Source organism: Eschrichtius robustus, chromosome 12 (assembly GCF_028021215.1).
Source record: "Eschrichtius robustus isolate mEscRob2 chromosome 12, mEscRob2.pri, whole genome shotgun sequence".
Classification (NCBI taxonomy): Eukaryota; Metazoa; Chordata; class Mammalia; order Artiodactyla; family Eschrichtiidae; genus Eschrichtius; species Eschrichtius robustus.
In genome coordinates, this window is record NC_090835.1 from 12303907 (window position 1) to 12321684 (window position 17778).

Below are 17778 nucleotides of genomic sequence, written 5' to 3' on the forward strand. Positions count from 1 at the left end.
AGATAATACTTTTCTATTGTTTTAAGCCACCTAGCTTGTGATAATTTGCTACAACAGCCCTAGGAAACTAATATACCACCTTCTGTTAAGCATTCTGTAGGAGGCAGCATGCTGGAATAGAAGGGCATTGGACTTAGAGTTAGGAAACATAGGTTCTGAGCTTAATGCTGTTACTAGTAGCTGTGTGACCTTGGGTGTGTCACAGTCTCTCTCTGCACCTCTGTTGCTTCATCTGTAAAATGAAGATTTGGACTTCCCTTTCAAGTCCTTCTAAGTCTAGCCTTATTCTCCCACTATTAAAAAAATTAGGAAACTGTATAAAACATAAAATAATGCTTTTTGGTTATTGGACAACAGGCAGTGTAGGAATGTGTTCACTGAGAGAAGCAAAAAAAGAAAAGACCGCTACGATTACTCTAGCTTTTGGCTTGCAGGCACTTTCTGCCCTGTGCCTCAGAGAGGGTGAAAAGCAAAGCCTGGCAGTATTGCTGAGCTGATGAGAAAAATGTTGGAATTTGTGGATGACAAGGGCACTGAAATTTGTGATAAAGAGCGTCAGAGGGGAGCGAGTTATGTAGAAAAATTGCTCCAGAAATCTGCATAGCATTCACCTGAATCTTTGCTGAGTACTAAGATATAAATGCATATGGTGAAACTACATAATGTCGGGCAATGGAGTGACTTGGTAGTTGTGAGCTATGTGGCTTCCACATATCACATAGCCTGGGGACTATTTCGGTTCCAACCAGTCATATTGGAGAGACTTCATTGAACACCTGGCATGTCATTAGAGACCCCAGAAGGGTTATGTCTTAGTAGTAGGACTAAACTAGCTTTAAAGTAAAGGCTGCTCTTGACCTACCTTAACAGAGCAGAAAAATAAGCCTTGAAAAGACCAGGCTCATTTACCAGTAATGTTAACTGCCTTTCAGAACAGACTTCAACACTCCTTAAAGGAAGACAACAAAATCCAGGTACTCAGTAATATAACTTTCATAATGTCTTTGATCTAATTAAAAATTACTGGATATTCTAAGTAGCAGGAAAATGTGACTTATAGCCAGGAGACAAATCAGTTAGTAGAATCAAGCCTAGGAATGATAGAAACAATGGAATTATAACAGATAAGGATTTTAAAACAGCTCTGATAAATATGCACAGAGATTTAAATGAAAATATGAATGTAATAAAGAAGTAAATGGAAAATGTAAAAAGAACCAATAGAACTTCTAAAACAGCAACAGTAGCAGAAATGAAATATTAACTGAATGAGTATAACAGCAGATGAGGACCCCCAACCCTCCCTACCCACCAGAAAAAGAGACCATAGAACTTGAAGACACAGCAGTAGAAACTATTTAAACTGAAGCACAGAGAGGAAAAAAAGTTTTAAAAGTAGTGAGAGAGCCTCAGTGAACTCATGGGATCATAAACGGTCTAACATACGTAACTGGAGTTCCAGAAAGAAAGGATGGGACAGGGACATAAAAAAATAATGGCTGAAAAATCTCCAAATTTGAAGAAATCTCTAAGTCCCTTGATCCAAGAAGCTCAATGGGCCTCAAGCAGAATAAACACAAAACTATGCCAAGGCATATCATAATGAAATTATGGAAAATCAGTGATTTTAAAAGTCTTAAAAACAGCTAAAGAAAAAAAACACCTTACACACAGAGGAACAAAATAAGAAAAATTTCTTATTAGAAACAATATAATCCAGAAGAAAATAGAATGGCATCTTGACTATGCTGGGCAGAAAAGAACCATCAACTTAGAATTCTATATCCAGTAAAAATACCCTTCAGAAATGAATGTGAAATAAAGAAATTTCCAGACAACAAAAAAAGCTGAAAGAATTCATTGCCAGCATATTTGCACTTCAGTAAATGATAAAGGAAGTTTCAGGATGAAGGAAAATGATGCCAGATGGAAACTTGGACCTACAAAAAGAATGAAGGGTTCAGGATATGGTAAATATGTGAGAAAATACAAAAGACTCTTTTCTCATGTATATATTTCTTTGAAAAATAATTATAGTAAAGATAATATATTATGTAGTCTATAACACAGGCGTAAAATATGATAATAGCACAATGGATAGGAGGAAGAAATGGAGGTATTCGGTTATGAGAGTCATACATTATATGTGAAGTGGTTTGATATCATTTGAAGGTAAACTGTGATAAAATGAATATACATCCTGCATTCCCCAGAGCACCGAAGTTGTCTTATAAAAGCCTCCTAACTAATCTCCTTACTTCTGTCCTCAATTTTGCAGCTAAGTAAGATCATATCACACCTCTGCTCAAAACTCTCCACAGACTTCCCACATCAGAGCAAAGGCTAAAGGTTTATAAGTTTATACTTAATCTTGTCTAACATGACTTCTCCGACCGCATCTCTAACCTCTGCCCCCGTCACTCACTCCATTTCAGCTGCATTAGCCTCCTTGCTGCTCTTTGAACCTGACTGGCAAGGTGTCTCCTTGGGGTCTTTGCACTTTCTCTTTATTTGGCTCTCACCCTGCTCATCCCAAATAGCTGGCTTACTCTCTTCTCTCCTTCAAATCTTTTTTCAGACTTACCTTCTCACTAGTGTCTTCCTTGAACACCGATTTAAAATTGCAGACCTACCATTTGCTCCCCTGGCTCTCCCCATACCGCTTCCTTTCCTTACAGTACTTATAATACTTCTGTTTTCTTTGTAGTACTTTTCCTTGGCTTAATTTTCCTTGTAGTACTTTTTATTTTCTAAGGTATCATACCCTTTACTCATTTGTTTTATTTATGGTCTCTCTCCCCAGAGTCCATTACAGTATAACCTTTACACGAGCAGGTTTTCTTTTGTTTCTTTTGTTTTGTGTAGCCGTGTATCCACAGGGCCTAGAATAGTGCCTGATATATAGTAGGTGTTCAATGAATATTTGATTAAATGACAGGATCTGCAACCAAAAGCTTGGGCACTCCTGGAAAAGCACTAAGACTCCTTTTCTTTGCCATCGCTGCCGCAGTGTGTTGGGCCCTGTACGCCAGCATATAGAGTATGGCCCTGTCCCTGCCTTCTTCAAGCAGTTTCCCCATCATCTCCCTGTCCTTGTTTGCCTCAGAGCTTCAGGGGATTGGGAAGATGTTCCTTATCACAAAAAGAGAGACTTGAGAGCCCTGCTCTAGGCATTTTTGTTTGCCCTGACAGATATGACAGCCTGGTTTTTGTTTGTTTGTTTGTTTTATGTGTGGTAAAGGATATGTTAACTAACTTTATTGTGGTAAAACATTTTGCAATATATACATGTGTCAAATCATCATACTGTATACCTTAAACTTGCACAATGTTATATGACAACCTGTTTTTATCTTTAAAGCATTTGAGGGTCTGGAAAGTAGTCACTCTGAGAAGGCCGGGTTTTCTCTATTTCAAAGGGAACTTGTGGTCTTTTTTGGATTTTGATTTCTATCTTTTGGAAAAGTCGGCGCCCACAGCTCTGTTGCACTTGAAGCTTGGAATCTTTTATCCCTGAAGGTAGGAGGATAAAAAGGAGCTCACCGTGGTCTACTAAAGAGACTTTCTTATGCATAAGGCAGCTCTGGATGTAAGCAAAGGCAAAATGACTGCAAGACTCTTGCTTTTTCCTGGACCAGGGTTGAGGAAAAGATAGAGCCTAGTTTGCCCTACACTAATTTTATTTTGCAGACACAGCATTTGGAGGGGCAAGACAGTCTTCAGAGAGAATCTGTTTCGCAGTCTGCCTCTTTGCCCCATGACTTGTGCTTTGATGGGAGAGCCCAGAGCACTCTGATCACAACCTCAGTCTAGCAGCCAAGTTCCTTGATGTCTAGGGCGCTGAAAGGAAAGGGCAGCACAAGACTAATGGGCAGATGTTGAATGGTCTAAGGTACAGTTTGTGACTAAAGCCTACTTCACTGGAAATGATTAAATATCTTTTAGGTAATGCTTTTGAACCATATCTGAAGGTTAAGAGATTAGACGGCTATTTCTTCTTTTAGACAGATTTTATCTTTACATGTGTCCAGAAAATGAATAGTGGTAGTTTCCATTAGTAAATTTAATTTTCTTTTGAGTTGATTATCCAAATAGCAATGCTTCTCCATTTCCCTAACGTATTAAGCGTAGCTAACCCACTAGATTCATTTCCTTAGTGGTAATGAGTAAAACTTTCTGGGGTCAGGACTTCTGAGTGTCTGCTGACGACTAGAGGTGTTAGCTATTTTGCCAACAGGTGACAAACTAAATTATATTCTCCCTTTCTCCTTCTTGACTCTTTCCCCAGCTATCCTGGAAGGATACGCGTTTGTGAAATAGAAATTCAAAAACAGAGTAAGACAAAATCTGTGTTGGTCTGTGTTTATAAAAGGGAGGAAGGGCTTCAACTAGAAGGTAAAGGGTGCAGTCAGGTTGGTGACTGGGGTGAAGGTATCACGTGTCCCCTTTGTTTTAACTAGGGTCTTGTTTTAAGATCAGAGATGTGTTTTTCCTGAGAGATTAATAGTCCAAACAATTGATAAAAGGTCGCAGATGATTTCAATATGCCTCTCATGCTCTAATTTTATTTTTTACTCAATAATCTCTTGGTTGCAACCAATAGACATCCAACTTTGATTAACTTGAAAAATAACACGGAATTTGTTACTCTTATGACTTTGAAGTTAAGGGTTGTAATGGCTTCGGGCACAGGTGGATCCAGGGGCCCAAGTGATGTTCTCAAGACTTTTATCTCCCTCACTTCTGTTTTTCTTGGTGGATCTCATATTTTTCTTTAGAATATAGGCTTTTTCCATGTAGCAGGAAAGATGGTACTAGCAGTATTTGATTCACATCCTTCTGGATCAGTGACTCAAAACTCAAGCTCTTCCTGTATCAGCTGTAAATCTAAAATTTCTTAGGGGGAGAACTTTGACTCAGTTTCATCACATGTCCAGTTCTGAGGCCAGGTGGCAGAGTATTTTGATCCTTAGTTATTATGGTCACACATTTAAATTTGGAGAGACATTGTTTTGTTAAGTTTGGGTAGTTTAGTTTGATTTTACACTTAATTTTTATTTTGTTCTTTTGCTTATCTTTTGATTTCTTGTGCATAAAATATCACTTTTAAAAAACATTTTTATTGTCTCAATTACATGGTCATGTAAATAAGTGCTGACCCCAATACCAAGGTTTAATAATTTTATCTCATTATTGTGATTTGCATAATACTACAGTGGCATGTCTTTTGAGAAAAGATTCATTCATTGAATGCAGACAGCTAGGTATGAATGAATGAATGAAAGATATAGGACATGTCTGAATTCCCATCTTTTGGAATCCTTTATTTACTTAATGTGCAATCTGGACATGTTCTTTAAACTTGCTGAAGCTTGGTTTTCTCCACTGTGAGTGGGGTTGTTTTGAGGACTTAATGAGGTCATGCATGTAAAGTAGTAAGCTCAGTGATTCAGGTCCATAGTATGTATTCAAGAAATTGTTAACCATTGTTGTTTTGGTTATTGTTATTATTATTGTTATGGTTAAAAAATAAAAGTCAACTAAATTTTGTTTTGATTATGGATAAGCATACGATACCGCCTAGGGAATACTTTGGTGTAACGATATTTGACCTGGGAATTTCTGATACAGCAGGATTGAGCCTTAGTCTTCTATTTGTGTAATTAATTCACTGGTCACTCTCAGTGCTGCAGGCTTCACACAGGTGGAAACAAAGCATTAGGACCACTAGTAGGTCATTATGATCTTTCAGATCTCCATGAGTGGGTATAACTGGCTTATGGCTTTGATTTCAAAGGTTGATTTGGGTTGTTCAATTCTAATAATAATAGTCAAATATTTCCACTTGGAGGGCAAATGGTGTGAAAGAGCAAGCATATCTGTGTACCTTTAAGTAGATGAAAGCGTACATATAATTTGACAAAAGTCACTTCATGGATAGAGTTGTAAGGTGATATTGGGCTAGAAGCAAGCATTTGAACACATAATAGACATGGAATTTATTCTGCCGGTATCTTAATCTTTCTGTGGATAAAGACTGAATGTTAGATGATATCCATAGAAGAAAAGAAACAATTATTAAAACAGAACTCTTTCCACCCAAATCTTTTCCTCTTGTAGTCTTATCCATCTGTGTAATCGGCTCAAGCCAGAAACATGACCCCTCTCTGTCTTCCCTTCATCTCACCCAGTCCAGAGGCTAAGATCTAAGATCTGTCTTCAAATATATATTCTGATCAGACAACTTCTCTATTTTTCTTTTATCATCCTAATCCAGACCTGGTCACCTCCAGCCTAAATTATTTTGATAGCTCCTAAGTGATACCTCCTACTCCCACTTTTGTCTTCATGCTGTCCCTTCTTTGCATAGCCACCTGCAAGTTCTTTAAAATCTTCTAGTGCCTCTCCATTATTCTTAGAATAGAATCCACATTTCCTCTCTTGGCTCACCTACTCTCTGACCTCATCTCCTACCACTCTCCTCCCTACTAAATGAGCTCCAAGCACAGTCACCCTATTTCTATACTTCTAGTACACCAAACTCAAGCTTGTTTTTGCCAGACTGCTTTGATACTTGCTGTATCTTCTGTCTGAAATTCTCTATGTTTGGGTTACTCCCAAAGCACCCTCCTTCTTGTCATTACGTCTCAGCTTGGAGAAGCTTTCCTTGACGATTCTTGACTATGGAAGCAAAACCAGCACCCCCTCTCCTAATCATTTTCTGGAACATCCTTCATAACTTTGAGCACTTACCATGCTGTGCAATTATTTTGGTCATTTATTTATCATTTGTTCTCTTTTTAAAGACACCAGAGCAGTGATCTTGTGTTTCTGTTTTATTCGCTACTGTAACCACAGCACCCAGAAGGCGTCTGGGTTACTTATTGAAGGTGCTCAATAAATATCAGTTGAATATTTCCAGGCATCTAACAAGGCAGAAATCATCACTACCTTCATGAAACATATGCTTCTTTAGTCAGTTACACTCACACTTGTGTGTGTGTGTGTGTGTGTGTGTGTGTGTGTGGCTGCATTGCGTCTTCGTTGCTGCGCGCGGGCTTTCTCATTGTGCAGCGAGCGGGGGCTACTCTTCATTGCGGTGCACGGGCTTCTCATTGTGGTGGCTTCTCTTGCTGCGGAGCATGGGCTCTAGGCTCGTGGGCTTCAGTAGTTGTGGCACACAGGCTCAGTAGTTGTGGCTCGCAGGCTCTAGAGCGCAGGCTCAGTAGTCACGGTGCACGGGCTTAGTTGCTCTGCGGCATGTGAGATCTTCCCGGACCAGGGCTCGAACCCGTGTCCCCTGCATTGGCAGGTGGATTCTTAACCACTGCGCCACCAGGGAAGCCCTCACACGTTTATTTTTTAAAAAGCATCATGACTTTTTAAAAGTAATCAGTTTTGAGAAGATATGAAAGTAACTTGGTATTCCTGGTACTTGAATTAAATTCACATTCCTATTTTCACTGATTGATCTTCCTTCCTGCTGATTTTAGTGATTGTTCTGCGGATAGGCTAAGCAATGTGTTAGAACAATATAAAGGCTGTCATATTTTATTGATGTTGGATATGTGGATGATACTTAATAGAAAATGAAAAGCTCTATAGGTTTTCCACTTTTCAAAATTTGCTTTTAGTAAGTCAGAGATCAGAAAGATTTTTAAATAAATCTATTGAACTAATAATATGAGAACTGAAAAACGAGCCAATATGTAGTTTTCTTCCTGGTTTTGAAATGGTCTTTCATTATTCACAAATAATCTTTCTGAACATTTGAATGTACTTCATGAAAATAGGTTTTGAAATAGTTCTCAAATATTCAGTTTGGGGGTCTTTCAGAAGTGAACAACAATTTTGGTCTCATCATTAATGTGTGCTCATTACAACAATTTAAAATGTATTTTTTGATGTGGTTTTAATTCTTGATAGTTCAATCTGAGGTACTTTTCACATGTTTAATAGTCTTATCTTGCCACAATTTGGTAGCAAAGTTAGAGCAATCATTTTTATAACTCATTGTTGCTTTAATTTTTATTTTAAATTGCACAGGGTTTTTTGTTAAGATTTGTTTAAAACATTGCCTGATTCTTTTGGGGGCATTTTGGTCAAGTCATTGAAATAAAATAATAAAAAAAAATACAATATTGAATGCATACTAGATACCAAGAGCATTAATTCAAGTTCTCACATGCTAGCACTTTAAGGTAAATATTATTCCTTATTAGCCTCATTCTTCAGAATAGAAAACAAATTCTCAGGCAGGTGAAATAACTTGTTCAAAGGTATATAACAGTATGGCAGAGTCAGCATTTAATGCAAGATCTAGGCAGTTCTGAAAGTTTTTGATGCTCCCACGATACTAATGTCCCTTCTTTAGGGTTAGTATCATCTTACATGTTCTTCATGACTGTTTGAAATACTGGTGATGAAAACTAGAGAACACAGGAAGGGGATCCAATGCAAGACCATTAAGCTCAAAGATAAATTAATTGGAAAATTCCTAACTTGGGATACTTATTTCTAATTTGATATATGTGTGCAGCCATGGAATTTCATAGCAGAAGGGTACCTTAGAGATGACTTACCACTTCTAACCCAACTCCGTTTTGCAGATAATAAGGTTGAGGCACTGATACCTTAGGTTCCCACTATGACAAAGAGATGACTGGGTTAGAACCAGGCTTTCTGTGTCTAAAAAGAAGATCTTTCAGCTGCTGGAAGACCACATTTTTCTGTCATACCAATACTCTTGAATTACTCTTTGCTGCCTGTGATACCACTTTATGATAGTCAGGCATATAGCTAGATTCTTTGCAGCACTATCTCATTTAATTTCCATGACAGATTGTTGGGATGGATATTATAATTCCCATTTTACTGTGGTGAGCCCTGGAACTGCTAAATAACTTGAATGGCAAAATTGCTTGCCCTGTCAATAGTTGAATTGGGAGTCCAGCCTAGGTCTATTTGACATCAAGCTGTAGTGGTCTCTAGGAGCAGTTTAGAGGTAGCAGTCTGATTGGAAATGGGAAGTGGGGGAGGGAACTTGAAGGTGCATGATTGAGGAAGATCACCAAGAATCCCAACAAACCCTTGATTTAGCACTGCCAGTGGCTCCTTATGCTGACACCAGATACCCAGGATTCTATCCTGTGCCTGATTTCAAGATCCTGTTCTTTTGATTGTTGCTGATTATAACTATTGTGAACATGTTTTAGGCTATTTGTGGAAAGATGAGTAAATTAATTTTGAATCTGTAAGTGATCAAGTGTGTTATCAAGAAGGGAGCTGAAGAGCAAGCTCTACTACCCCTCTAAAAAGTAACCCACTTGAATGATATGTGGGAATGTTTTCATTCCTGTCTTTTATTAATTTTCCTTTTTTTTTTCTTGAAGTTCTGTTCTCAAATCTTAATTCTCTTAACAATAACTTTATGTGCCTGTCATGTTCTGTACCCATGGCTTCCTTGTATCCTCCATCCACCAATCAGTGGGCTTTGGGTGCTTCCAGGACTCCACTTCTTTGGATCTTAGCCTGACCTGCCCTCTCTGTTATGTACAATGCTTCAAATCTCTGATTTTTTTTTTTTTTGTGCCTCATCCTACCATATAAAAATGGCTGTTTAGAACAAACCATTTTAGCCTCCTCAAACTGTAATGTTAGCACATACTGAAAAAGGAGTCCGTAGTAGAACAAATGTAAAATCACTGTGGCTTCAGTTGATCAGAATCAATAAAGTAATGAACTTATAACAATGCCAGTGTTAAGAACGTTGGTGACTTGATAGGTAGATAGATAGATAGATAGATAGATAGATAGATAGATAGACAGACAGACAGACAGACAGACAGACAGACAGTTGACTTAGTTTTCATTTAGTTAGTTCTGTTTCTATTGAAACTGACTTAACAGTTTGAATGGCACTGACAGAGTCCTCTACACTTGGACTTTTCTCAAGGATAGACATAAGATGCATATTTGTACTCCAGGTAGGAATGCTACCTTTAGAATTGGTGTTCAAGGACAGCTAATTGAGAAACTGCGTTACAATTTCTGCTGGTTCTTTTGGAAATAAAGATTCCATTGATAAGAATGAGGATGATAATGGTGATGATGAAGATGGAGATGATAATGGTGGTGAAGATAATCATACTGGCACTGTGCCTGGGTACTCTCAATTTCTTATATAATTCTTATAACAAATCAAAGCAATAAGTTCTGTTATTACCCTTATTATAAGATGAGGAAACCAAGACAGTTCAAGTTTACATTACTGTTCACTCTTGGTGTAGTGCATTCTATTGGTTTTAACAAATGCATAATGATATGTATCTATCATTGTGGTATCACGCAGGGTATTTTCACTGCCATCAAAATGTCCTGTGTTCCGTCTATTCACCCCTCCTCCAACATCAACCTCTGGCAACCACTGATCTTTTTACTGTCTCTATAGTTTTTACTTTTTCTAGAATGTCATGTAGTTGGAATCATATAGTATGTAGCCTTTTCAGATTGGCTTTTTTCACTTAGTAGTATGCACTTTTGTTCTTCCATGTCTTTTCATGACCTGATAGCCCAATTCTTTTTCAGTGCTGTATAATATTCCACTGTCTCTGTGTACCGCAGTTTCCTTAGCCATTCACTTATTGAAGGACATCTGTATTGCTTGCAAGTTTCGGCAATGATGAATAAAACTGCTATAACCATCCATGTGCAGGGTTTTGTGTGGATATGAGTTTTCAGCTCCTTTGGGTAAACACCAAGGTATGTGATTGCTGGATTGTATGGTAAGAGTATGTTTAGTTTTCTAAGAAACTGCCATACTGTCTTCCAAAGTGACTGTACCAGTTTGCATTTCCACCAGCAGTGAATGAGAATTTCTGTTGTTCCACACCTTTGGCAGCATTTGATGTTGTCAGTGTTCTGGATGTTGGCCATACTAATAGGTGTGTGGTGGTATCTCAATGTTGTTTTAATTTGCCTTTCCCTGATGGCAAATGATGTGGAACATCTTTTCATATGCTTATTAACCATCTGTATATCTTATCTGGTGAAGTATCTTTTAAGGTCTTTGGCCCATTTTTTAATTGGGTTGTTTATTATCTTGTTGCTGAGTTTTAATAGTTCCTTGTGTATTTTGGATAACAGTCCTTTATAAGATGTGTCTTTTGCAAATATTTTTTCCAAGTCTGTGGCTTCTTATTCTCTTGACAGTGTCTTTTGTAGAGAAGAGGTTTTAAACTTTAATGAAGTCCAGCTTATCAATTATTTCTTTCATGGATTGGGGCTTTGGGGTTGTATGTAAAAAGCCATGAATTCCAAGGAATTCATCTAGAATTCCTTTATACTGTAGTTGTGCACTTTATATTTAGGTTTGTGATCCATTTTCAGTTAATTTTTGTAAAGGATGTAAAGCCTGTGTCTATTTCTTTTCTACTTCTTTTTTTCTTTTTTTGCATGTGATGTCCTACTGTTCTAGCACCATTTGTTGAAAAGACTATCTTTTCTCACTTACTCTACTTTTGCTCCTTTGTCAAATCAGTTGACTGTATTTATGTGGATCTGTTTCTGGACTCTTTATTCCGGTCCACTGATCCACCTATCCATTCTTTTGACAGTATCACACTGTCTTGATTAGCATAGCTTTATAGTCAGCCATGAAGTTGGGTGGTGTCAGTCCTCTGGCTTTGTTCTTCTCTTTCAATAGTGTGTTAGCCATTCTGGGTCTTTTGTCTCTCCATTCAAACTTTAGACTCAATTTGTCAGTATCCACAAAATAAATTACTGGCATTTTGATAGGAATAGCATTGAATTTATAGATCAATTTGGGAAGAATGATATCTCGACAATATTGAGTCTTCCTACCCATGAACATGAACTGTCTGTCCATTTCCTTAGTTCTTCTTTAATTTCTTTATCAGAACTTTATAGTTTTCCTTATATAGATATTTTTCATATTTTGTTATATTTACACCTAAGTATTTCATCTTTGGAGGTGTTAAGGTAAGTGGTATTGTGTTTTAAATTTCAAATTACACTTGTTCATTGTTGGTATTTAGGAAATGATTAACTTTTATATATTAACCTTATATCCTGCAACCTTGCTGTAATTGGTTATTAGTTCCAGGAGTTTTTTAATTGATTATTTTGGATTTTCTACATCCAATCAGACAATCATGTTATCTGCAAAGACAGTTTTAATTCTTTCTTCCCAATCTGTATGCCTTTTATTTCCTTTTCTTGTCTTATTGAATTAGCTAGAACTTCCAGTATGATGTTGAAAAGGAATGGTGACAGGGGACATCCTTGGCTTGCACCTGATCTCAGTGGGAAAGCTTTGAATTCCTCACATGAAGTATGATGTTAGCTGTGGGTTTTTTGTAGATATTCTTTTATCAAGTTGAAGAAGTTCCCATCTATTACTAGTTTACTGAGAGGTTTTTTTTTTAATCATAAGTGGGAGTTGGATTTTGTCAAATGCTTTTTCTGCATCTATTGATATGATCATGTGATTTTTCTTTTTAGCCTATTGAGATTATATTAATTGATTTCAAATGTTGAATCATTCTTGCCAAAACTTTCTCTTTTAGTCATTCTGCAGTAAAGTCCTAATGAGCTGTGTAAGTCAACCTGGTTGCCAGGAGACTCTGGTCTACCCCAAACAGAAAGAATTACTTTGTGCAATGTCTAAAAGACCATCACCCATGATTTAAAATGCTTTTGATGATGAAAGTTTAGAATCTCAGTACATAATACATTGATCTCTAGACATTGACCCTTTGGGTTATTTTCAACGTAATTTACTTTGTTACATCTCTAGCCATAACTACTGAGAGTCATAAAAAATAGTTTGGATGAGAGCCTTACAATTATTTTCTCTACAGTCAATTAAACTAAGATATAAACATTATCGGAATTCCCTGCCCGTCCAGTGGTTAGGACTTGGCAGTTTCACTGCTGGGGCCTGGGTTCAATCCCTGGTTGGGGAACTAAGATCCCACAAGCCATGGCGTGGTCAGAAAAAAAAAAAAAAGGTATAAACATTATCATATACATTTCCTCCTGTTTCTCTCTCTCTCTCTCTGATATCTATATCTATATCTGTATATATCTCTTAGTGTATTATATATGTAAAGTATAATATATATATATATATATATATATATATATATATATATATATATATATATATATAAAGTATAATATATACTCAGTTTGCCAGGTTCTAATGTTTACAGACATGTTCCTTAGCTTAGGATTCTTCTCTTTTTGCTGATCACTATTTTATTTTTTGTCAGCATAACCCATAATTGTTCACTTCACGAGTTTTGAAACTAAAGTACCTAGGTTAATATCCACAATTTGGAAGTGAAGTTTATGGAATGAATATTGAGTACAAACTTTTATCTTTGGCTTCAACTGCTTTCATATGCCTCTTTTCCTTTTGCTTTATCTTTATTTTATTTTGCTCTATTTTTGGCATTTTAAAAGTCACTTTAAAACCCTTTTAAAATAAACATGATATACATAAATGATAAAACATATTTACACTAGAATTCAGTATTTACATTTCACATTATTATTTATGAACTATTTAGAGATACATTTAATACTCAGCTTGAAAATAGTCACCTTCCCTGAGTAAGCAAAAAGAATGTTCATTGCACTTAATTTATTGTCTGTTTCTAGCCACAGGGGATTGTGAAATGGGCGGGGGGAGAAACAGAATTGGTTTTTAATTTTAAAAATAAGTTGCATGTCCATGCCACTCTCTCACTTCATCCCAGCTTACCCTTACCCCTCCTCGTGTCCTCAAGTCCATTCTCTACGTCTGCGTCTTTATTCCTGTCCTGCTCCTAGGTTCTTCATAACCTTTTTTAAAAAAATTTTTCTTTTATTTTTAGATTCCATATATATGTGTTAGCAGTTAGCATACGGTATTTGTTTTTCGCTTTCTGACTTAACTTCACTCTGTATGACAGACATGGACTTATTTTTACTACCAAATGTAAAATAGCTAGCTAGTGGGAAGCAGCCGCATAGCACGACGGGGAGATCTGCACGGTGCTTTGTGACCACCTAGAGGGGTGGGATAGGGAGGGTGGGAGGGAGACGAAGAGGGAGGAGATATGGGGATATATGTATATGTATAGCTGATTGACTGTGTTATAAAGCAGAAACTAACACACCATTGTAAAGCAATTATACTCCAGTAAATATGTTAAAAAAAAATAAGTTGCAGGGTTATAAACTGTGTGTTGTATTAATTTTTCTAAACCTGTTAACGGTCTACTTAAAATGTAATAATTTTGCATCTTTAAATATGTTGAAGAGTTAGATGCAATGTCCGAAAGCATTTATAAGAAAAAATTTCAGGTTTCCTTACAAATATAGTGGGCAGCAATGTATAAGTAGTAAGTGTATCATAATTTAGGCAGAAGAGCTAAAGGCTATTTTCTGTTTCAGCTGGAAGTTATGAAGAGTTGGATTTTCCCTAAGGAGCTAATTATTTGCTGAGATCACTATGGTAGCAGATTTTATAAGAAGTTCAAGATCTCTGTAAGTAGCCATAAAAAACTGTAGATGTCATTTAAATGCAACACTGAAATCATATAAGCTAGTTTTTAAAAAATGGCTGAATGTATAAATGATTAGTTTAACTGTAAAGAATTTTTAATTAAAAATTTTATAGTCCCTATGAGGTAATATTTGAAATTTTTTCGATTCTCTAGTTCCTTGGCCTACTGTTAAAAAGATAATAACATTTTATAATTTTCCAATTGACGTATAAAGTTCATAGTCTTTCAGAAGATGACATCTTTATCTGCAAGGTACTAAAAGTTGTAGTAATTGTCCTCCATAGTGTGAAGTATAGGGACAAATTTTTAAAATACTATCTTTGGGAATATCCCATGGTGTCCTATGTGTTTTCATGAGGTACTTATGTCCTTTGCAGAGTATGTGTCCTGTTAGTGGACATTTCTGTTTCTTGCCCCTCAGACCAGCTTCCATTGTCTCTTCTGGTAAGAAAACCAGATTTTTGTGTGGGAGGGAACTACTCCTCCCTCCCAATCAGCCTGTATAGGATGTATACAGCCTGTATAGCCTGTATAGCCTGTATTGGATGGGCCTGAGTCCACCTTGTGACTCTAAAGGGCATGAAAATCCAGATTGGACCGAAGAGAAAACTCACATGCTATGTCAGGGATGGGGTGCATGACCCAAATCAGGTCATGATCAGGGAGCATCAGTCTTGGAACATTTTACTGGAACTTCTGGCAAGAGGTGCTTTCGTTCCGCTAGGTTGCTAGGATGAGAGAATGTAAGTGGGAAGCTTCTGTTTCTCATATTTGCCACGATATGGGTATGGATATGGATATGGATAGAGTCTTCCTGAGGATACAGATAGAGCCTTTCTGAGAATACTGAGGAAGCAGAGCCCTAAAATGGAAAAAGAGTATCCTGATGGTCTTTTTGATCCCCTAGATCTAGCTATGCCTATAGACAGATATACCCCTGGATTGACTAGCCACTTGCGCCACTATTTTACCTTATTTTTCTTAAACTAGTTTGAATGGTGGTGGTGTCTTTAACCAAAAAGGCTGGAAGGTTCAGACTGGATCTTCCATAGTCCACTATATTGTGGGTTATAGTAGGTGATTTAATAATAAGATATAGTTTTACTAAGGTCCACCCTATGCGTTTTTGTGAAGGGATCATTGAGGCAATTATCCTGTCAATTCAAGGAAAAATATCCTCAATTACTTACCTATTTCCCACTGAATTCTTTGCATGTTTAAAGTTTTAAATAGCCAAACAATCTATCACTGACTAATATTAATCTTGAGCAGACAAAAGAGGAAGAGCAGGAAGATAAAGCATAAAGAACACTAGGTGAAGTGTGGGAAAATAAATTATGCTGGACAGGATTAAATGGAAATATTAAAAAAGAATTAAGAGGAACTCTAATGGGCACCTAGCTTAAGACACCAAAGTCTGGACCAGTAGACAGTCCAAGCCTACTTTGGTAAGCTTTTAATTTCTCTCCATTCTCCTTAATATATATTGTATGGATTATAATATATACCATCTATCTATTATCTATACATTTATATACCTATAGTAAAAAGTATGTGTGTGTGTATTACATATTACTCCTTTGGGTAGGGTTTATGCTGTGACCTTGTCTACCCATATACGGTAGTATAAAGAAAGTCTCTTAAGTACCTGACAGCTAGATATGCCTCTTTTTTTTTTTTTTTTTTTTTGTCTCCTGACCTCTTGGAGGTCAAAACTACTGAGCAGTGCCTGTTATTGGTAACAGGTTCTGTTCCTTGCTTTTTTACTATCTGGCTCTATGACCTTGGGCAAGGTACCTTATTTAATCTGGATATTTGCTACAAAGGTATTTTCAGTTAAATTTTTTTATTCTCTGAGAGTACTTTTAGGTCATTCTAATATTAACACCAGAAGTATTTGGGGCTGAAAAACATGGGTAGTCATATTATTTCAGTTTCTTTAGGTTTTTCTCTTGCTTAATTATCTAATGTTGCTCTTCATACCCTTGGGGAGCACAACATACTTCATTAACATAGACATTCTAACTGGATAATGAATCTATTATTCTGTCTGTTTATCAAGTAACATTCGAGTGGGTCATAGTGCCCTTCTGAGACATTTTGTTTACTTTTGATACAAGTTGTCCTTTATGTAACTCCCACCTTGAATTCTCTCACCTTGGTGATCTCCAAATTTGAACAGTAACAGTTTCCTTTAATGTTGCCACTTATTATAGAGATAGACCAGTTCCTGACAATAACTTGTACAGCTTGATGACATGTTTGAAAAGAACATGTACTCTTCTTTCCTAGAAGAGTACCGTCTTCTGGATGATCATTGATTTTTTTCCCTCCCACCATTCTGTTTCTAACCAAGTATACTGCAGATTTCTTATCAATGGTATCAGAGATATATGGGAAACCCAGTATTTTTTCTGAGAATATTACTTGTGTTGTCTCTCTCCAAAAATGCAAGGGAGAAAAAGAGATTCTGTACCTTCATATAGTCTTTCAGACAGAGTAGAATACTAAAGAGTTGTAGCACAATTATATGTTCTAGCTATATCAACATTAATATTGATTAACAATCTTAAATTTCAAAAGAAGGAAGCGACACTTTCAAAGTTGATGTTACTGAACTAGCATCATAAATTAGTAATTACTATGACTTCAAGGTTATGAATAATACATATTTAAGGACAGTTGATGAACAGAATCTATCTGTGTATTTTATGCAACAGTTAACATTAGCTGGGATAATATAATAAATAAATAAACTACAAATGAAAATCAATTCTTCCCATTCTTGGAACATTTTTAAGTGGGTGTCTTTGGGAGTCTCTCTTATTTAGTGTTTCAGTGACAAATTGAAAACAGTAGTGTCTAATTCAAAGCCACAAAGATCAGTTTGTAAGTAAGTTAACATAGATACCAATCTAGGCTAGTATTAGGGTTTTTTGTTGTTGTTGTTTGTTTGTTTGTTTTTTATACCAAAGGCTTGTGGTTCAAAAAGGAAATAGTCTTTGGCTCTTTTCATTTTTCTTCCTTATACTTGGGAAAGTTCCTTATATTTCTTCAGGTTTATAAGAGCTGACACCTATTTTCATGATTTTGTGCAACATGAAATAACAAGGAACTCAGAGGTGAATCTTTAAAAAAAGGCACTTATGATATATAGACATAAAAAGTATAAATGCATCTTTTGTAGTGCTGTTTGTTTATA

General features: G+C 36.5%; 1 long non-coding RNA gene across 1 annotated transcript in view; it reads left to right on the plus strand.

The window, feature by feature from the left end:
* LOC137773825 (uncharacterized) overlaps positions 1-17778 on the plus strand; it is a 300385-nt gene that overhangs the window by 257380 nt on the left and 25227 nt on the right. Inside the window, exon 3 of the long non-coding RNA XR_011075731.1 lies at positions 14464-14556. This is a non-coding gene — a long non-coding RNA (uncharacterized lncRNA). The remainder of the gene's footprint in view (positions 1-14463; positions 14557-17778) is intronic.